This window comes from Orcinus orca, chromosome X (genome assembly GCF_937001465.1).
Source record: "Orcinus orca chromosome X, mOrcOrc1.1, whole genome shotgun sequence".
NCBI classification, from domain to species: domain Eukaryota; kingdom Metazoa; phylum Chordata; class Mammalia; order Artiodactyla; family Delphinidae; genus Orcinus; species Orcinus orca.
The window spans coordinates 8573117-8595819 of record NC_064580.1 but is presented as its reverse complement, the minus strand read 5'-3'; the positions used below and the strand labels follow the sequence as shown (position 1 = coordinate 8595819).

At 41.4% G+C, this 22703-nt stretch overlaps 1 protein-coding gene across 2 annotated transcripts in view; it reads left to right on the top strand.

The window, feature by feature from the left end:
• The window catches only part of MID1 (midline 1), a 677015-nt gene that overhangs the window by 6250 nt on the left and 648062 nt on the right, over positions 1 to 22703 (top strand). For both annotated transcript variants that reach the window (XM_033420193.2, XM_049704925.1), the window contains exon 2: positions 19431 to 19529. The gene's annotated coding sequence lies outside the window, so the exon portion shown is untranslated. The remainder of the gene's footprint in view (positions 1 to 19430; positions 19530 to 22703) is intronic.

Genomic DNA, 22703 nt, shown 5'->3' with positions numbered 1-22703 from the left:
TTCTCTATTCTCTCCCACAATTCCATGTCACTCCCACAATTCCACATGTCTCCCGTAATTCTCCTTCTTTCCCACAGGTCCTCTTGTCTCCCATAATTCTCTCTTTTTCCTACAGTTCTCTGTTTTTTCCCGTAATTCCCTGTCCCTCCCACAAATCCATGTGTCTCCCGTAATTCTCTGTTCTTTCCCATTATTCCCTCACTCCCAGAATTCCTCCTGTCCCCCACAATTCTCTCTTCCTTCCCAGAATTCCCACTGTCTCCAACAATTCTCTATTCCTTCCCACAATTCTCCACTCTCCCTCAATTCTGTTTCCTAAATTTCCTGTCTTTCTCATAATTCTTTATTCTCTTTTGCAGTACCCCATTACCTCTCACAGTTTTTGCTCTTCCATCATACTCTGTTCACTCCCACAATTCTCTACTTTCTCTCCATTCTCTCCCGTAATTCTTTGGTCTTTCCCATAGTTCCCCTTGTCTCCCACAATTCTCTATTCTCTCCCACAATTCCCTGTCACTCCCACAGTTCCACGTTCTCCCACAATTCCCTGTCACTCCCATAGTTCCATGTGTCTCCCACAATTCTCTATTCTCTCCCACAATTCCCTGTCATTCCCACAGTTCCATGTTCTCCCACAATTCCCTGTCACTCCCATAGATCCATGTGTCTCCCACAATCCTCTGTTCTTTCCCACAATTCTCCATTTCTCCCACAGTTCTTTTTTTGTCCCGTTACCTCATTATTTATGACAATTTTTCTCGCATAAAACGTATTTTCTCTCACAACTGTCTATTTTTTCCTTGTCATCGTTCTTTCTCAGTGCCCCAATGCCTCCAACAATTCCCCTGTCACTTTCAAAATTGTCTGCACTCACTCAATTTCCTGTTTTTCCCATAATTGTCTACTCTGTACTGCAATTTTTCATCTCTCCCACAACTCCTTGTTTTTCCCACAATTCTCTGTTCTTAACCACAATTCCCTGTCACTTCCAGAATTCCCAGTGTCTCCAACCATTCTCTATTCTTTCCCATAATTCTCCACTCTCACAATTCTGTTTCCTAAATTTCCTGTCTTTCTCATAATTCTTTATTCTCTTTTGCAGTACCCCATTATCTCTCACAGTTCTTGCTCCTCCATCATACTCTATTCACTCCCACAGTTCTCTATATTCTCTCAGTTCTCTCTTTTCCACAGTTCTCTGTCACTCCCACAATTCTCTCTCTCCCAAAATTCCGCCTGTCTCCCACAGTTCCCTTTTTCTCCCACAGTTCTCTGTTTTTCCCACAATTCCCTGTCAGTCCCACAGTTCTATGTGCCTCCCATAATTCTGTTCTCTCACACAATTCCCTGTCACTCCCACAGTTCTATGTGCCTCCCATAATTCTATGTTCTCTCCCACAATTCCCTGTCACTCCCACAGTTCCATGTGTCTCCCACAATTTTCTATTCTCTCCCACAATTCCCTGTCACTCCCACAATTCCTTGTTTTTCCCACAATTCTCTTTTCTATCCTACAGTTCCCATCTCCCACAATTCTCAGGTTTCCCCCATAATTCCACAGGTCTCCCACAATCCTCTCTTCTCTTCCACAATTCCCTGTCATTCCCACAATTCCATGTGTCTCCCATAATTGTTTTCCTACAATTCTTTGTTCTTTCACAGAATTCCTCATCTCCCACAGTTCTCTGTTCTTTCCCACAATTCTCCATTTCTCCCACAGTTTTTCTTCTCTCCCATATTACCACATTTATCACAATTGTTTCTTCTCCCATAACACTCTATTCTCTCCCACAGTTATTTATTCTCTCTCACAATTGTATGCTTTTCCCTTCTCACAATTTCCTTTTCTCTCATAAGGTCCCAGTGCCTCCCACAGTTCCTGTCACTTTCACAATTCTCTGCATTCACTGAATTTCCTTATTTTTCCACAATTGTCTACTCTGTCCCACAATTCTCTCTTTCCCACAATTCTTTGTTTTTTCCCATAATTCTTAATCTCTCCCACAATTCTCTGTTTTATCCCAGAATTCCCTTTGTCTCCCCCAATTCTCAGTTGTTTTTTTTAACATCTTTATTGGGGTATAATTGCTCCACAATGGTGTGTTAGTTTCTGCTTTATAACAAAGCGAATCAGTCACACATAAACATACGTTCCCATATATCTTCCCCCTTGCGTCTCCCTCCCTCCCACCCTCCCTATCCCACCCCTCCAGGCCGCCACAAAGCACCGAGCCAATATCCCTGTGCCATGCGGCTGCTTCCCACTAGCTATCTACCTTACTATGTTTGTTAGTGTGTATATGTCCATGACTCTCTCTCACCCTGTCACAGCTCACCCTTCCCCCTCCCCATAACCTCAAGTCCGTTCTCTAGGAGGTCTGCATCTTTATTCCTGCCTTACCCCAGGTTCTTCATGACATTTTTTTTTCTTAAATTCCATATATATGTGTTAGCATATGGTATTTGTCTTTGTCTTTCTGACTTACTTCACTCTGTATGACAGACTCTAGGTCTATCCACCTCATTACAAATAGCTCAATTTCGTTTCTTTTTATGGCTGAGTAATATTCCATTGTATATATGTGCCACATCTTCTTTATCCATTCATCCGATGATGGGCACTTAGGTTGTTTCCATCTCCGGGCCATTGTAAATAGAGCTGCAATGAACATTATGGTACATGACTCTTTTTGAATTTTGGTTTTCTCAGGGTATATGCCCAGTAGTGGGATTGCTGGGTCATATGGCAGTTCTATTTGTAGTTTTTTAAGCAACCTCCATACTGTTCTCCATAGTGGCTGAACCAATTCACATTCCCACCAGCAGTGCAAGAGGGTTCCCTTTTCTCCACACCCTCTCCAGCATTTATTGTTTCTAGATTTTTTGATGATGGCCATTCTGACTGGTGTGAGATGATATCTCATTGTAGTTTTGATTTGCATTTCTCTAATGATTAATGATGTTGAGCATTCTTTCATGTGTTTGTTGGCAGTCTGTATATCTTCTTTGGAGAAATGTCTATTTAGGGCTTCTGCCCATTTTTGGATTGGGTTGTTTGTTTCTTTGTTATTGAGCTGCATGAGCTGCTTGTAAATTTTGGAGGTTAATCCTTTGCCAGTTGCTTTATTTGCAAATATTTTCTCCCATTCTGAGGGTTGTCTTTTGGTCTTGTTTATGGTTTCCTTTGCTGTGCAGAAGCTTTGAAGTTTCATTAGGTCCCATTTGTTTATTTTTGTTTTTATTTCCATTACTCTAGGAGGTGGGTCAGAAAGGACCTTGCTGTGATTTATGTCATAGAGTGTTCTGCCTATGTTTTCCTCTAAGAGTTTGATAGTTTCTGGCCTTACATTTAGGTCTTTAATCCATTTTGAGCTTATTTTTGTGTATGGTGTTAGGGAGTGATCTAATCTCATACTTTTACATGTATCTGTCCAGTTTTCCCAGCACCACTTATTGAAGAGGCTGTCCTTTCTCCACTGTACATTCCTGCCACCTTTACCAAAGATAAGGTGACCATATGTGCATGGGTTTATCTCTGGGCTTTCTATCCTGTTCCATTGATCTATCTTTCTGTTTTTGTGCCAGTACCATACTGTCTTGATTACTGTAGCTTTGTAGTATAGTCTGAAGTCAGGGAGCCTGATTCCTCCAGCTCCTTTTTTCGTTCTCAAGATTGCTTTGGCTATTCGGGGTCTTTTGTGTTTCCATACAAATTGCGAAATTTTTTGTTCTAGTTCTGTGAAAAATGTCAGTGGTAGTTTGATAGGGATTGCACTGAACCTATAGATTGCTTTGGGTAGTAGAGTCATTTTCACAATGTTGATTCTTCCAATCCAAGAACATGGTATATCTCTCCATCTATTTGTATCATCTTTAATTTCTTTCATCAGTGTCTTATACGTTTCTGCATACAGGTCTTTCGTCTCCTTAGGTAGGTTTATTCCTAGATATTTTATTCTTTTTGTTGCAATGGTAAATGGGAGTGTTTTCTTGATTTCAATTTCAGATTTTTCATCATTAGTGTATAAGAATGCCAGAGAGTTCTGTGCATTAATTTTATATCCTGCTACTTTACCAAATTCATTGATTAGCTCTAGTAGTTTTCTGGTAGCATCTTTAGGATTCTCTATGTATAGTATCATGTCATCTGCAAACAGTGACAGCTTTACTTCTTTTCCGATTTGGATTCCTTTTATTTCCTTTTCTTCTCTGATTGCTGTGGCTAAAACTTCCAAAACTATGTTGAATAAGAGTGGTGAGAGTGGGCAACCTTGTCTTGTTCCTGATCTTAGAGGAAATGCTTTCAGGTTTTCACCATTGAGGATGATGTTGCCTGTGGGCTTGTCATATATGGCCTTTATTATGTTGAGGAAAGTTCCCTCTATGCCTACTTTCTGCAGGGTTTTTATCATAAATGGGTGTTGAATTTTGTCAAAAGCTTTCTCTGCATCTATTGAGATGATCATATGGTTTTTCTCCTTCAGTTTGTTAATATGGTTTATCACATTGATAGATTTGCGTATATTGAAGAAACCTCGCATTCCTGGAATAAACCCCACTTGATCATGGTGTGTGAACCTTTTAATGTGCTTTTGGATTCTGTTTGCTAGTATTTTGTTGAGGATTTTTGCATCTATGTTCATCAGTGATATTGGCCTGTCGTTTTCTTTCTTTGTGACATCCTTGTCTGGTTTTGGTATCAAGGTGATGGTGGCCTCATAGGAGGAATTTGGGAGTGTTCCTCCCTCTGCTATATTTTGGAAGAGTTTGAGAAGGATAGGCGTTAGCTCTTCTCTAAATGTTTGATCGAATTCGCCTGTGAAGCCATCTGGTCCTGGGCTTTTGTTTGTTGGAAGATTTTTAATCACAGTTTCAATTTCAGTGCTTGTGATTGGTCTGTTCATATTTTCTATTTCTTCCTGATTCAGTCTTGGCAGGTTGTGCATTTCTAAGAATTTGTCCATTTCTTCCAGGTTGTCCATTTTATTGGCATAGAGTTGCTTGTAGTAATCTCTCATGATCTTTTGTATTTCTGCAGTGTCAGTTGTTACTTCTCCTTTTTCATTTCTAATTCTATTGATTTGAGTCTTCTCCCTTTTTTTCTTGATGAGTCTGGCTAGTGGTTTATCTATTTTGTTTATCTTCTCAAAGAACCAGCTTTTAGTTTTATTGATCTTTGCTATTGTTTCCTTCATTTCTTTTTCATTTATTTCTGATCTGATTTTTATGATTTCTTTCCTTCTGCTAGCTTTGGGGTATTTTTGTTCTTCTTTCTCTAATTGCTTGAGGTGCAAGGTTAGGTTGTTTATTCGAGATGTTTCCTGCTTCTTAAGGTGGGCTTGTGTTGCTATAAACTTCCCCCTTAGAACTGCTTTTGCTGCATCCCATAGGTTTTGGGTCGTTGTGTCTCCATTGTCATTTGTTTCTAGGTATTTTTTGATTTCCTCTTTGATTTCTTCAGTGATCACTTCATTATTAAGTAGTGTATTGTTTAGCCTCCATGTGTTTGTATTTTTTACAGATCTTTTCCTGTAATTGATATCTAGTCTCATGGCGTTGTGGTGGTCGGAAAAGATACTTGATACAATTTCAATTTTCTTAAATTTACCAAGGCTTGATTTGTGACCCAAGATATGACCTATCCTGGAGAATGTTCCATGAGCACTTGAGAAAAATGTGTATTCTGTTGTTTTTGGATGGAGTGTCCTATAAATATCAATTAAGTCCATCTTGTTTAACGTATCATTTAAAGCTTGTGTTTCCTTATTTATTTTCATTTTGGATGATCTGTCTATGGGTGAAAGTGGGGTGTTAAAGTCCCCTACTATGAATGTGTTACTGTCGATTTCCCCTTTTATGGCTGTTAGTATTTGCCTTATGTATTGAGGTGCTCCTATGTTGGGTGCATAAATATTTATAATTGTTATATCTTCTGGGATCGATCCCTTGATCATTATGTAGTGTCCTTCTTTGTCTCTTTTAATAGTCCTTATTTTAAAGTCTATTTTGTCTGATATGAGAATTGCTACTCCAGCTTTCTTTTGGTTTCCATTTGCATGGAATATCTTTTTCCATCCCCTTACTTTCAGTCTGTATGTGTCTCTAGGTCTGAAGTGGGTCTCTTGTAGACAGCATATATAAGGGTCTTGTTTTTGTATCCATTCAGCTAATCTGTGTCTTTTGGTGGGAGCATTTAGTCCATTTACATTTAAGGTAATTATCGATATGTATGTTCCTATTCCCATTTTCTAAATTGTTTTGGGTTTGTTATTATAGGTCTTTTCCGTCTCTTGTGTTTCTTGCCTAGGGAAGATCCTTGAGCATTTGTTGTAAAGCTGGTTTGGTGGTGCTGAACTCTCTCAGCTTTTGCTTGTCTGTAAAGGTTTTAATTTCTCCATCAAATCTGAATGAGATCCTTGCTGGGTAGAGTAGTCTTGGCTGCAGGTTTTTCTCCTTCATCACTTTCAGTATGTCCTGCCACTCCCTTCTGGCTTGTAGGGTTTCTGCTGAGAGATCAGCTGTTAACCTTATGGGGAGTCCCTTCTGTGTTATTTGTTGTTTTTCCCTTGCTGCTTTTAATATGCTTTCTTTGTATTTAATTTTTGACAGTTTGATTAATATGTGTCTTGGCGTATTTCTCCTTGGATTTATCCTGTATGGGACTCTCTGTGTTTCCTGGACTTGATTAACTATTTCCTTTCCCATATTAGGGAAGTTTTCAACTATAATCTCTTCAAATATTTTCTCAGTCCCTTTCTTTTTCTCTTCTTCTTCTGGAACCCCTATAATTCGAATGTTGGTGCGTTGAATGTTGTCCCAGAGGTCTCTGAGACTGTCCTCAGTTCTTTTCATTCTTTTTTCTTTATTCTGCTCTGCAGTAGTTATTTCCACTATTTTATCTTCCAGGTCACTTATCCGTTCTTCTGCCTCAGTTATTCTGCTATTGATCCCATCTAGAGTACTTTTAATTTCATTTATTGTGTTGTTCATCGTTGCTTGTTTCATCTTTATTTCTTTTAGGTCCTTGTTAACTGTTTCTTGCATTTTGTCCATTCTATTTCCAAGATTTCGGATCATCCTTACTATCATTATTCTGAATTCTTTTTCAGGTAGACTGGCTATTTCCTCTTCATTTGTTAGGTCTGGTGCATTTTTATCTTGCTCCTTTATCTGCTGTGTGTTTTTCTGTCTTCTCATTTTGCTTATCTTACTGTGTTTGGGGTCTCCTTTTTGCAGACTGCAGGTTCGTAGTTCCCGCTGTTTTTGATGTCTGTCTCCAGTGGCTAAGGTTGGTTCAGTGGGTTGTGTAGGCTTCCTGGTGGAGGGGACTAGTGCCTGTGTTGTGGTGGATGAGGCTGGATCTTGTCCCCCTAGTGGGCAGGTTCACGTCTGGTGGTGTGTTTTGGGGTGTCTGGGGACTTATTATGATTTTAGGCAGCCTCTCTGCTAATGGGTGGGGTTGTGTTCCTGTTTTGCTAGTTGTTTGGCATAGGTTGTCCAGCACTGTGGCTTGCTGGTCGTTGAGTGAAGCTGGGTGCTGGTGTTGAGATGGAGGTCTCTGGGAGATTTTTGCCATTTGATATTATGTGGAGCTGGGAGGTCTCTTGTTGACCAGTGTCCTGAAGTTGGCTCTCCTACCTCAGAGGCAGAGCCCTGACTCCTGGCTGGAGCACCAAGAGCCTTTCATCCACACGGCTCAGAATAACAGGAAGAAAAAGTAGAGGGAATTAGTAGAAGTATGTGGAAACAAAGAAGGAAAGGAGGGAAGGAAGGAAGGAAGGAAGGAAGAAAGAAAGAAAGAAGCAAAGAAGGAAAGAAAGGAGGGAGGGAGGGAGGGAGGGAGGAAGGAGGGAAAGAAGGAAAAAAGACAGAAAGAAAGAAGATACAGTAAAAATAAAATAAAGTATAATAAAGTTATTGAATTAAAAAATTCTTATTTAGAAAAAAAAAAAGGGACGGATGGATAGAACCTTAGGACAAATGTTGGAAGCAAAGCTATACAGACAAGATCTTACACAGAAGCATACACATACACCCTCACTAAAAGAGGTAAAGGGGGAAAAATCATAAATCTTGCTGTCAGAGACCACCTCCTCAATTTGGGATGATTCGTTGTCTAAAGGAGGGAAGGAAGGAAGGAAAGAAAGAAAGAAAGAACGAAGGTAAAGTATAATAACGTTATTAAAATTAAAATTGATTATTTAGAAAAAAATTTTTTTAAAAAAACCATGGACGGATAGAACCCTAGGACAAATGGTGGAAGCAAGACTATACAGACAAGATCTCACACAGAAGCATACACATACACATTCACAAAAAGAGGAATAGGGGGAAAAAATCATAGATCTTGCTCCTAAAGTCCACTTCCTTAATTTGGGATGATTGGTTGTCTATTCAGGTATTCCACAGATGCAGGGTATATCAAGTTGATTGTGGAGCTTTAATCCGCAGCTTCTGAGGCTGCTGGGAGAGATTTCCCTTTCTCTTTGTTCTCACAGCTCCCAGGGGCTCAGCTTTGGATTTGGCCCCGCCTCTGCGTGTAGGTCGCTGGAGGGCGTCTGTTTTGTGCTCAGACAGGACGGGGTTAAAGGAGCCGCTGATTCGGGGGTTCTGGCGCACTCAGGCCGGCGGGGAGGGAGGGGCACGGCGTGCGGGGCGGGCCTGCGGCGGCAAAGTCCGGCGTGACTTTACACCAGCCTGAGGCGCGCCATGCGTTCTCCCGGGGAAGTTGTCCCTGGATCCCGGGAACCTGGCAGTGGCGGGCTGCATAGGCTCCCCGGAAGGGGGGTGTGGAGAGTGGCCTGTGCTCGCACACAGGCCCCTTGGTGGCGGCAGCAGCAGCCTTAGCGTCTCCCGCCCGTCTCTGGGTCCGTGCTTTTAGCCGCGGCTCGCGCCCGTCTCTGGGGTTCGCGCTTTTAGCCGCGGCTCGCGCCCGTCTCTGGAGCTCCTTTAAGCAGCGCTCTTAAACCCCTCTCCTCACGCACCAGGAAACAAAGAGGGAAGAAAAAGTCTCTTGCCTCTTCGGCAGGTGCAGACTTTTTCCCGGACTCCCTCCCGGCTAGCCGTGGTGCACTAACCCCTTCAGGCTATGTTCAAGCCGCCAACCCCAGTCCTCTCCCTGCGCTCTGTCCGAAACCGAAACCCGAGCCTCAGAGCCTCAGCTCCCAGCCCCGCCCGCCCCGGCGGGTGAGCAGACAAGCCTCTCGGGCTGGTGAGTGCCGGTCGGCACCGATCCTCTGTGCGGGAATCTCCCCGCTTTGCCCTCCGCACCCCTGTGGCTGTGCTCTCCTCCGCGACTTCGAAGCTCCCCCCTCCGCCTCCCGCAGTCTCCGCCCGCGAAGGGGCTTCCTAGTGTGTGGAAACTTTTCCTCCTTCACAGCTCCCTCCCACTGGTGCAGGTGCCGTCCCTATTCTTTTGTCTCTGTTTTTTCTTTCTTTTTTTTTTCTTTTGCCCTACCCAGGTACGTGGGGAGTTTCTTGCCTTTTGGGAGGTCTGAGGTCTTCTGCCAGCCTTCAGTAGGTGTTCTGTAGGAGTTGTTCCACGTGTAGATGTATTTCTGGTGTATCTGTGGGGAGGCAGGTGACCTCCGCGTCTTACTCTTCCGCCATCTTCAAGGTCCCCTCCCAATTCTCAATTTTGTCCCACAGTTCTCTACTCTGTCCCACAATCCCCCATGGCTCCCACAAATCTCTGTTCTATCCCAGAATTCCCTTTTCTCCCACAATTCCCCATCTCCCACAGTTCCTCTTGTCTCATTCAGATTTCTGTTTCTCTCTTAATTCTTTGTCTTTTCCACAATTCTGTGTTCTTTCCTAAAATTCTCTGTTGTTTTCACAATTCTCCTTACCTCCCACAATTTATTCTCTCCCCTAGAATTCCATTAACTTTCAAAATTCCCCTTTCTACCATAATACTGTCTTCACATTTCTTTATTCTCACAATTGTCTGTTTTTTCTGTCACTCCCACAATCCCCCTTCTCTCCCACAATTCCCTGTTTCTCCCATACTTCCTGATCTCTCTCACACTTTTCTGTTCTATCCCACAATTCCATGTTCCTGCCACAATTCTCCATTCCTTCCTCAATTCTCTTCTCTCTCACAATTCCCCTTGCTCCTCCCAATTCTGTTTCTCTCACAATTCTCTTGTGCACAATTCTTTCTTCTCCCATAATGCTCTCTTCTCTCCCATAATTTTTTTGTTGTTGCTCACAATTGTCTGTTTTGTTCTTTCTCACAATTCTTTTTTCTCTCACAGTGTCCCAGTTCCCCCCCCCCCCGTTTCCCTATCACTCCTACAATTCCTTGTCCCTTCCACAATTCCCTTTTCATGCACAATTCTCTGTTCTTTCCAACAGTTCTCTTTCTCTCCCACAATTTCCTGTTTTTCTCATAATTCCTAATCTATCCCACAATTCTCTGTTTTTTCCCCCAGAGTTTCCCTTTCTCTCACAAGCCTCTGCTTTTTCCCACAATTCTCTAACTCTCCCACAATTGTCTCTTCTTTCCCACAACTACCCTTGTCTCCCACAATTCAACTCACCCACAGTTTTCTGTTCTTTCTAATAATTTCCTGTTTCTCTTCCAATTCTTTTTTCTCCCCAATTCCCCATTTTCTCCCACAATTTTCCATTCTCACAATACTTGATCATCTTTCACAATTCTTTCTCTCACAGAATTCTCCCTTCTCTCCCATAATTGTTTTTTTTTCTTCTACTGTTAATTCCCATCTCTCCTGCCATTCTCTGTTCTCTGTCAAAATTTCTTAGATCCCTGGAGCCCATCCCCAGGGTTTGCCAGGATCAGGCCCCTGGGTGGAAGAAGCACAGAAGGTTTGGCCCATTCAGGAGTGGCATGGCCAGAGTGTGGGAACAGAGTGTGGCCTGGGAATGAGGATGTGACACAGAAGGTAGGGTGTCAGCAGGAGGACATAGCTAGCTTTGCATGGGATATAGGTGTGGCCAAGAAGGAAAATGGGTGTGGCAGGATGAGTGTGACCCAGATGAGCTCTGTATGGCCAGGCAGAGAGGAGGGGCATGGCCATGTGGGGAGGAGTGTGGGCATGGACATGCAGGAGTGTGGTGTAAGTGGCAGGGGAATGACTCTGTCAGGGCAAAGGTGGGAAAATTCTTGGTTATGATGGAGTGCAGGTGGCCTGGGAGGGCATAGCTAAGGAGGAAAGACAGGGGGTCAATTCCTTGTCTCTGAGACAATACTCTATTTCAGTACATGACAAAAATATTTTGTAATCGTGTATTTAAAAGTATATAATTTATGCTACCTACCTATGGTTATTTGAAATCAGAAAATACATTTTTAAAGCTTTCTATTCCTTATTTTAGTGCTACTCACAATGTGTCACCCCAGTGCGTCTAGTTCACACACTTACCAGTCTGCCATGAGATGAGGACCTCGGACCAGAGGGAAAGTAAGGCACTGCTTCCTTCATCAAGAAAATCTTGCTATGAAAAATACATCATCTCAACTAAAGTTGTGCTTAGTGACAGCAGATTGGTATTTTAGTACAAACTTCGTGTCTCAGCTTGGACCTGCAGCTAGCAATTCCTGGGCTGGCATTTGAGTAGCTAGCACTGTCAGTCACTGAAGCAGTCAGTAGGCAGGCACTGAAATGGTAGAAGAGTCAATGAATCTTGAACAATATCATTCATTCAACAGTACATGTGGCGCATCTGTGATGTGCCAGGTCTTAAGTGCTGAGAACACACAGGTGAACGCACTGCACAAAGCCCTTGCTCTTAGGGAATTTACCTTCTAAGTAAACAAACAGATCAAGCAACCAATGAACAATCCAGTACACAAACAAATAATTTCAAAGTGTGAGAAACACCATGAAGAAAAACCAAGTGGTATGACAGAGATTGAAGGGTGATGGTGCTACTCCAAGTGTGGTCCAGGAAGCAACAGATCTGCATCTCCTGGGAGCTTGTTAGAAATGCAGAATTACAGCTTCAACACCATCCCCCCACCGCTGAGTCCAAGTCTGCATTGTAACAGGCTCCCCAGGAGATCCGTGTGCACAGTGCAGATTGAGAACCCTGGATACAACCTCAGATGTGGTCGTCAGGAAGACTTCTCTAAGGGGGGGACATTTTAGCTGAGACCTGACTCATGAGAAGGACCCAGCCGTGTAAAGGTCAGGACAAAGAGTGGTCCAGACAATGGGAACAGCAAAGGAGAGCTTCCTGTGATTGGAACGAACAGGGGAAGGCCAGCGGGGCCTGCACGGGGTGAGTGACGGCAGAACGTAGGAGAGGATATGGGGACTGGAGCGTGCTCGGCTTCTTGGGGGCGGCGGGGGGGTTGCATTTTCTTCTAAGTGAGATGTGAAGCCATAGGAGGGTTTTAAAAAGAAGAGTTATTGACCCGACAGCAGGGAGAATTTGCTTTTCTCAACTTCACTCTTCACCACTCTCCAGTTATGCCTGGACACCTTCACTTGGCCCCCTGCCAGCGCTGCCCTTGACCTTCACAGTCTTTGCTAAGGTCTGAATGCATGAAGGCAAGTTCCTAAGACACAGCCAGTGGGCATCCTTATAGCTCAGTGTTCCACGGGGTCTGCATGGGTTCACCAGGACTCGCCGCATCGGTACGCAGAGGGACCATGTCTGTATCATGTCTCTCTCAATGGCCAGGGCTGCCTCTCACTCTTTGAAATATAGTAAATGCCACTGTTCTTCAAAGGGATTTGTTGCCAGTAAAATTAAATTACTGGAGGTTATCATTCTGTTTAATATTTTTAATACTATTGTAGTAACTTCAGAGAATATATTATTGCAAGTTCCAAGCTTGTGTGTGTGTGTGTGTGTGTGTGTGTGTGTTATTTATTTTTTTGATGAGACCAGGGTCTCTTAACATAAACCTCTAAAAAAATGAATTAATTTTAATTCACTGATGATAGATAACTGCCTTTTATTGTGGGTCACTCTCAACTTATCTGAACCCTAGTTCCATATCTCCAGATGTACACAGGGCATGACTGTTTGAAGAAGTTTCTCTAATTTATAGCTGAACTTATTTAAGACTGAACACTCCTTGATATGTGCCAAGTGGGCCTGGGAGGGCACTGACAGGCCTGCTATGGGACCAGTTCAGAAAACTGAAGCTTGTCCTCTGATGAACGCTGACAGGGAGATGCCCAGCCTTTTACTCTGTTTGGGGATCCATTATGTATGAGGTTTCATAGGGGGCAAGGGCTTGCTCCCCTGTGTAGCGGTGGTTCTCACGCGGGGGTGGGGGTGGGATTTTGTTACTCCCATCCCATCCAGGAGCCATTTTTGGCTGTCACGCTGGAGGTAGGGATTGCTATTGTCATCTACTGGATCAAGGACAGGAATGCTGCTAATATCCTGAAATGTACAGGACAGCTTTCACAGCACAGAGTTATCCAGCCCAAATGTCAATAGTGCCAAGGTTGAGAGACCCTGTTCTAGGCAAACCAAAGGCCAGAACCTTGCTATCCTTGATACCTGGCAGCTAGAGCATGGGCTCCTACCTCCTCAGCTTGGACAGTATATAATATAGATATACGTGTACAGGTACGTGTGTGTGTAGTTACTAAGTAACTACGTTGGGAAAATTTAACTTAATTCTCCTTTTTACCCTATTTTGTTTTAATTAAAAATTTTTTTATTGAAGTATAGTTGATTTACAATGTTGTGTTAGTTTCAGGTGTACAGAAAAGTGATTCATCTGTCTATCTATCTGTCTATGTATTCTTTTTCAGATTTTTTTCCCCTTATAGATTATTACAAGATACTGAGTATAGTTCCCTGTGCTGTACAGTAGGTCCTTGTTGGTTATCTATTTTCACCCCAGTTATTCTGAAGCTGAAATGGGGGGAAAAGCTGGTGTTTAATAGTAAACTGTTGTTGTTACTACTATTATGTTATTGTAATTAAGTTATTAGGCCAGTTGTTACCACAAGTGGGCCTTTATGGGTGAGCAGATTTGAAATGGTGGACTGAGAATGACAGGAGTGTACCACTGGTCACAACGGGTGAAACGCACGTTGCTCTGGAGAGGAGCTGTGCGGAGCAACGTGTTACCAGCCACCCAGGCAGGAAACATCAGGATAGACTTGCCTAGAGGAGTGAGAGATTTCATCCTTTCTCCCCTGTGGAAATAATTGGTAATGGATCCGGTTTGCTAATAATTACCAAAATTAAAGAGAAATGGAGCAATAATAGGGTTATGTTAATGAAATTTCCTGCTGGTATTGGATTTGCCTTTCACTTTTTAAGTATAAACCGTAGCCAAGGACCGTGCAACATAATTTTTCTTTTGAGGGGAAACAACAACATGGTAGGCTAGGTCTGAAACTACCAACTTGCCGTATAAAGAGAAAAGTAAGATAAAGAAGGCAAGAAGAGAGGCAGTAAAAGAAATGGCTGCTGATTTTGAGAAATGTCTGGGTTTAGGGGCAAGATGAGTTCATTGTTGGAAACACTGCAGTTGTGATGACAATGGTTATCGACAGTGAAATCCAAGAAGCAGTTCAGAGCACAGAACTGAAACTCAGGGAAGTGAGAGCTGGTTACAAATAAAGAAACGTAAGTCATCTGGTGTGGTTGGATGGTCAGACCACAAGGATGAATGGTGATAGCCTTCACGGCTTTTGTTCTCCTTTGCTATCATTCCGTACTTACCAAAGAGTCTTCGGACTAGTTGGGTTTCCCTACTCAGAAGGGTATGCCTGATTAGCTCACCTAAATATATTCCTGCCTCTTCAGCAGTTTTGTTTGTTATCGTAAGCATTGTGAATTAATAAATTGGAGAGAAGAAAAGTAAAAATGGAAGGAAAATCAAGAAGGTAAGTTATGAGTGGCTGTAGGAGAAGGAGGGGGAGGCTCTCTTAAGTGGTTTGGATTCACTGTAAAGTGGGATTGAAGAATTAAAGCCGCAAAAGACAAGTTGACAAACCATTCTCTACCACCACCACATCAGACACAGTTTTCCAAGAAATATGCTGTGGGGGATATTAAAATTCATACTTTAACTCTTGAATCCTAGGAACAGATGTTTGTGATATTATTTTATTGCTTGGTCTCCTTATGCATTAAAAACCAAAGATATACAGGCTCTAAATACAGAGTTATTGGTACAAATATTTAAAAGATATAATCAGAATATTATAGCAAAGGTTTGGATTTTTCTTCTCTCTCTCTTTCTCGCTCTCTCTCTCCCTCCCTCCCTCTCTCTCTCTCTCTCTCTCTCTCTCTCTCTCTCTCTCTCTCAGTCAGTCTGTCTCTCTCTCCAGCAATGGCAATATAAGGCTTTATAGCCAAAGAAATATACTGTGAATTATAAAGTATGAAATAAATTGTTAACAAAAATGCTAAAATATGTTACTCTGCCCCTCTTCAGTTGCACTTTCCTTGATGTTACGTCAGAAGCAGAGGCAGCCATGTGAGTAGGAAGCCTAACGCATGAGGTTATCTGAGGAGTGCTCTTTTGCCCCAAATCAGGGTTCTCCAAAGAAACAGAACCAACCAGAGATCTAGCTAGCTAGCTACATATCAAGAAATTTATTTTAAGGAATTGGTTCACACAACTGTGAGCAGTGCCAAGTATTAAATTTGCAGGTCAGGCCTGCAGGCTGGAAACTCAGCAATAAGCTGACGTTGCAGCCTTGAGTCTGAAATCTGTAGGGAAAACATTTCCTGAGCTTCTACCATGTGCTGGTTATGAAGCCAGTCTCGGAGGCCATGGGATGGGTGGGACATGTTCCCTGCTGCCTCACCAATACTCTAGGTAGTGAGACAGACACATCTTCAGATAATTTCATTTATTTCGTAACTCTATAAACTTACTGTGGGAGGATAAAGAAAATGTATTTAGCCATGGCCTTTACTCTGGAGGAGATGACCTCTGAATTGACTTTTTAAAAAACCATTTTAACTGTTTTTAAGTGTACAATTTTGTGGCATGAAGTACATTGACAATGTTGTACAAACATCACCGTGAATTGCCCTTTAAAGGCTAACTGGGGGTTATTCCGGTGTATCAGACACTGTTAGATGCAATATAACATCTGTTCTCTCCCTGCCTACATTTTTTTTTACACAAGTGGTAGCATACTTCACATAGAGTTTTCACCCTTGTTTTCTTCAGTTAAAATATCTTGGAGGTTTTCCGTATTGATACATAAAGCATTCCAGTTTGATTTTATTTAACAGTTGTACACTGTCCCATTGTATAGATTAATATAATTTATGTAAGTGGTCTCTTAACAGTGAACAAAATTTAATTGTTTCTAATGCATTCCCATTACGAACAATGCTGCAATGAATAATATTGTAATACTTACATTTTTTCTCACATGCGAGCAGATCTGTGGAATAAACACCTAGAATCAAAATGACTCGCTCCAGAGGAAGTTGCTTTTATCTTTGGTAGGCATTTCCAAATTACCCTCAATAGGTGGTTGTACCAGTCCCTCTCAGAATGTATGAGAGAGCCCATTCCCTCACACCTTCATCAATACATTGTATTGCTTTTTGTTACTGATTTTGTAGGAACTATTTACATAGTAAGGAAATTAACTCTTTTTCCGAAGTATGAGTGTGTGAGTCTGCTTGGGTTGCCATAACAGAATAAAACAGACTGAGTGGCTTAAACAACAGAAATTTATTTTGTTCTCGAGGTCAGAGGTTCAAGATCAAGGTGCCGTCAGCGTTGGTTTCTGGCTTCCTGGCTTGTAGACAGCTGCTTTCTTGGCCTCTTCTCTATGCATGTGGAGAGAGGGAGCTCTCTGGTATCTCTTCCCGAGAGGACACCAGTCCTATCAGATTAGGGCCACGCCCCTAAGACTTCATTTAACTTTCGTTACCTCCCTGAAGACACTATCCCCAAATATAGTCGTATTTGGGTTAGGACCTCAACGTACAAATTTGGAGGGGGAGCACACAATTCGATCCATAACAATGAGTTAGAAATATTTTCTCAGTCATTTTTCTTTTGTTTTTGTTTGTGGTGAGTTTTGCTTTGAGTAATTTTTATGCACCTTAATTTCACAGTCTTTTCTTATATGGTTTCTGGGTGTTGGGGTGTCGTTAGAATTACTTTCATTTAAGTCCTAAATGAATTCTTCTACGATTTTTCAAATTTATAAAAATTTTGCCTTTTTACTTTATTTTATTTTATTTTATTTTTTTTACAAACCCTTGTGTCGAGGGCTGACTTTCAATAGATCGCAGCAAGGGAGCTGCTCTGCTATGCCTTTTTACTTTAAACCCTTGATGTATTTGAAATTTATTCTGGTGTAAGGAATAAAGTACAGCTCTAATCTCCCCTGTTTTTTTCAGTTACTCAATTATCTCAGGACTATTTTTTCAATAAACCATCCCCCCATATCCCCCTACACACATACAGAGATTTGAGATATCATCTCATTATTAAGACACGAAATTCCCATGTATACTCAGATCTGTTTGTGGACTTCTTACTCCGAGCCATTATTATGTCCATGAACAACACACCAATATCATGTTAAAGTACTGGGACCATCTGGCAAGTCATTCTTCTCTCATTCTTCTTCTTTTTTCAGAATTTTTCTTGATACTTTTGCTTGTTTATATTTCTGAATGAAATTTGGAGTTGGCTGGTCAAGTTTTTTATTTTTGTATTTTTTTTGAAAATCTGGATGGTAATTTTACTGGGATTATGTTAAATTTATATATATATAGGAAAACTAGAAGTCTTTAGAAAAATGTGTCATCCTATACATGAATATGCAGTGCCCTCTCCAGATGTTCAAGTCTTCTTTTGTGTCCCTCAGTGCAATTTTAAAGTGTTTCTTAAAATCATTTTAAAGTGTTGAGTTTATTCCTTGGTATTTAAACTTCGGTTTTGCAATGTAAGGGAAATCTTTTCCTTTTTTATATCTTCAGACTTATTATTGGTACATTTATGAAAGCTGTTGACTACATTCGACTTCTGTTTTGCAATGTTTTGAATTCGTGTGTTTTCGTTAGTCTTATTTTTTGTTTCTTTATCTTGGATTTTCCAGGGATTCTTTCATATAATCTCAACTAATAATAATTTTACCTCTTCATTTCTAACTCTAATGCCTGTAATTTCTTTTTCTGCTAATTGCAAAAAAGTTAGGACTTCGCAGCAAAATATTAGCTAATAGAAGTGGTTGTGGACATTCCTAATTTTTGTGGGAATGTGTCTAGTGTTATTTATCCATTAAGCATTGGGTTAACTTTTTAGATTGGCATATAGTTTTTTTTTTTAACATGTTCAAGAAATATCCGTCTATCTCTTTTTATTCCAAGTTTTAACAAAATCAACAAATGCTTTGGTGAATGGGCTTCTGTAGAAGATGATAGAGGGGTTGATTTGTTCATCTGAGTCAATGTGAACTGAACCAGCACAGGTAGAAAGAGGAGTCCAGAGGCAGAGGTGACCATGGGAGCATAGATTGCTGAGAAGCACCATATAACTTAGGGAAACTGGATCGTCTGAGGACCTGGAGATTCAAGTGAATCAGATCTTGAGCCCCAGGCGGTGGGAAGGCCAGGCCTAGCTGACAAAGGCTTACACTTTGCTTAAGGGTAAATCTATTAAATATTGTACAAAATGTGGTGAGCTGATACTAAAACATTCTATGGTCTGAAAGTGATATGTGTGTGTCTGTGTATCTGTACAATTGCTTTTGATTTTCTAGTTTAGACCATTGCTTCTCATACTTTACTGGGTGTATCTATCCCTCAGGGATCCTGTTAAAATGCAGATTCTGATTCGCTTACTCTGGCTGGGGCATGAGAATCTGCTTTTGTATTTCTCACAAGCACCCAGGTGATGGCAGTGCTTCTGGTCCAAGGAGCACACTTTGGATGGCAAGGCTCTCGAGTACCCTGTGTGTTGTCCGTAGAAAGAAATACAGAGATTGAGAATAAGCATTCAGAAACTTCTGTAGCAGTTTAAGAGAGTAATTTTCTTTCTCATGAATCTGAGAATAAAGAAATTTGGCATACATTTGCTTTTTATTTCATTCCATTAGTAATTTTTTGGTTTTGGTTTTTACGAAAATATCGGTGGGCAATTGATTAGAAATTAAAAAAACAAAACAAGACAACCAGTCCTTCACTACGGATAGTTCCAGAAGCATTACTTTAAAGTACCTCCTCCTGAAGGAAAATTGATTATCTTTCTTCTCTTACGTGGAAGCAGGAACATTTGTCTAAAGTTTTCAGTTACCCCAAATTAATTCAGCTTGATAATTAGGGAGTAGAAGAGATGAGTATGACTATTCTACTGTTTACAATCGTAATATAATTAACCCCTAGCTTTATCTGAATAATTTCAATAATAATTATCAATGACAATAATATACTTGCTTTATTTTTTAAAATGCCTTTGTAATTGCTCAGAGTGGCCTCATACTTCATTCCATTGCTTTTTGCAGGGTTGTAGCACTGAGCACTGAGCCCCCTGAGGTGAGAAAGGCTTGTGTGGCACTGATGCGGGTTGAAGGTCACCTACAATGTGATATGTTTATCCTCAGGTGAGTCTGCTATGGTGCTGGAAATTCTAGTACCAAAAAGTGACTGCTAGAATGAAAATGGGCGACTACTCCGTGGGAAACAGCATGAAATATATATTTTATTGTATCACATGAACTAGAAACAATTGATTGCATATTATACTAGTGGTTAAATACTTAAAAGAGATTTCCACTTCTGGGAACTTCCTTGGATTTTGTGTTGTCGTTCTGTGTTCATACGCTTTGCTCTCTGCGAACACTTGACAATATAGATGAGAATTGTGTGGTGGGAAAAGGGCTAAATTTAAGAATGTTCTATCCATTTAAAGGTTTCCTGAAAATTGTGTGTGGGGGGGGGCGGGTGTTATTTTATTTTAACAGAGAACAGCTCAGTCTGGCCCCCAAAGTACCACAGGAAAACACTGAAAACCATCACTGTGAACTATTAACTCCAATAGATTACATTTGTTTAAAGTCACATCACTGAAAACAAACTTCAAAAGTGTGCTGAGGGCATTCATTAAGGACAAGTGAGCATTTAATTGGTGGGTGGTGTTAATTAGGGAGATAGCAGGTCCTTGTAAGAGAATTCTTTTCTCTACCTCTCCTTTCTTTCTTTATTGTTCTCTCTTCTCCCTCTCTCTCTCCCCTCCTTCTGGCCTTCCCCCCTTCCTTCCGTCCTTCTCTCCCGCTACTGCCCCTTCCCTTCCTTTTAACAAATTATTGAGCACCTCCTATGTGCAAGATATTATGCTAGACAGGAAAAAAGAGAGAAAAGATAGACTTTGACACTAATAATGAGGCCCCCAGACCACCAGGATTTGGGATACTTGAGCAAAAGAGATTTGATGAAGTTTATCCTCCAAAGGTAAGGGGAGAGGGGTGGTCAGAGGAGGAGAATGTTCTGGCCGGAAAGGAGTCAAGACCTGAGTACAGAAAGCTGAAGGACACACATTTCCGCTTTGGGTTTAGGAGTGGCGGGAACGCTTGGGGTGTAGGAGGTTAGCACCAGGTCAGTATTATATCTAAAGGACTATACGCCTGGCCTCTAATTGAGAAGGGGTGTGGAGGCAGGGTCTAGCAGGTGGTGAACCAAAAGAATTTACTGGGATCTGAAAAATAAGCTGAAGTAATAACCCCATCGTGGGCAGGCAGGCGAGAACCTTCCCCTTCCTGAGGTGAAAGTAAGCCTCCTGCGTCTGGACTTGCTTCCCTAAATTCCACCTCCTCCTTTTCTCGAAAATGAGGTGAAATAATACCAGCCACAAAAAAGCATTGACTCTATATAACGTGAGGCTGTGATCTTATTACGTTATAAAAGTGTCCCTTGGCTGTTTCATAGGTTATAGCTGCTCTCTCCCTCAAAGTAGTTTGTGTTTTTGGAATCCCACGTAGCCCACATTTTGTTTTTCAGAGAAAACATTCAATGGCTGTGGCCGAATGAGGTCTCACCTCTACCCCCAGGCAACCAAGGCCCACTAGGTCTCTAGGCCCACTTGATGCTAACCGCTGAGAGTCTTTTCTGGATTTGGCGATTTGGTACTGGTTATTTCCATCTGCTCTGAGAATGAAGCCTTAGAATAGAGACCATACTGAGAAAATCTTAAAAGTTTCTTTCGCTTTGAGAATCATGAAAGCAGGTAGTACATCTTACCCATCTTCTGTCCTTGGTACCTCACACAATGTCTGACACATACGTAATGTACAGCCGGATGGATGGAGGTGCCCACAGTGTGCTACCAGGAGGCTGCAAAATTATTGTTGCAGTGAAGAAACACTTTTTTTCCCTTTTGTTTTCCACAGGATATCTTCCTAAACCTGTCTAAATGGATGGGTGGGAGGATGGACAAGGGGATGGGATGATAGGTGAGCGGACGGGTGGGGGATGAATTCAATGTTACACCATCAGTTCCTACTGACCATGGAGACTCTTCAGTATCATTAAACTATCTCTGTATGATGACTCGGGGCAACTCTATCACCTGTTTCTGAGTTTCACTTGGTTAAAGTTTGAAATCACGAACTTCCATTCATTTGATTCTGCCACTTTGTATATTAATCTGCTGCAGGTTTTGACAACCTAACAGTGATAATTTCTAGTTATTTGTGTGGGTTTGATGTTGGCTTTTACAAAGTTTTATATACATGGCTTGTAAACCTTCATATTTTTTGGCTTTAAATGATTTCTCACCTTCTAGGACAATGTTACAAAACATTTTATGGTGGAAAAGTTTACAAAGGGGTAGCATGAGTTTAAAAATTATAGTCAATGACAGTGATTTCATTGAACCAGAAAAATGGAAACCCTGATCTAGATCCTCTAAATTAAAAACAAAAGTGCATTTGGGGTAATCACTTTAATATTGGACTGTACAGCTATGATAGGTAGGAATTTTTTCCAAAGGGCATCCTCATTGGTGAGATCTGTCAATTGCATGATTCTTGTCAATTGCATGAATCTACGACCCTGTGACCCAGAGGTTATAAACTCAACATTACTAACACACTTCCACACACACATTTCATAATCTTCAGTGTGAGAATTTTTTTTAAAAAAAATTTTAAACAGCTTTGGAGGGAAGAATCTTAACCTAAAGCTTTTTGAGTAACTAACAAAAAGACTTAGGAAACTGCCACTGGGGGGCGATGGAAGTTCAGAAACTGCCCTGCTAGTCCCTAAGGCATTGGAGCACTTCAGCTGGTTTATTTATTCAAAGCTGGAATTTGGACTAGCGAACCACCAAGCTCAGGGAAATTCCTGGATAAGGAACACAGTCCTGGGAAAAACCTACCAAAGATGGAATTAGCACCTTGGCGGACCGCCTTTAACACAAAGAGCTTTCCTTCCTTGTGCATCTTAAAAACTGACTTTAGTTCCCATCAGTTAGAAACAGAGGAAGCCAAGTTAAACTGCAAAGAAATGAGACAACAAAGGAGGGTGCTTATTTATCAGGACCTGCAAACACATGTAAGTGCATAGTTTAAACGGCATTAAGGTATCTCCCAGCCGCTTGGATCAGAGTTTTGGCTGGTGTGGGTGGGCCTCAGTCAGGAACTTTCCTGGGGGAGGAGGGAGGTTGTAGAGTTTATCTCAGGAAACTCTGAGTCATAGCTAACACTTCAGGTGACAAAGAATCTAGTGAGGCAGAGTTTAGATGGGTTTAGAAAGGTATCTTGTGGAAAACAAAGGAGAAA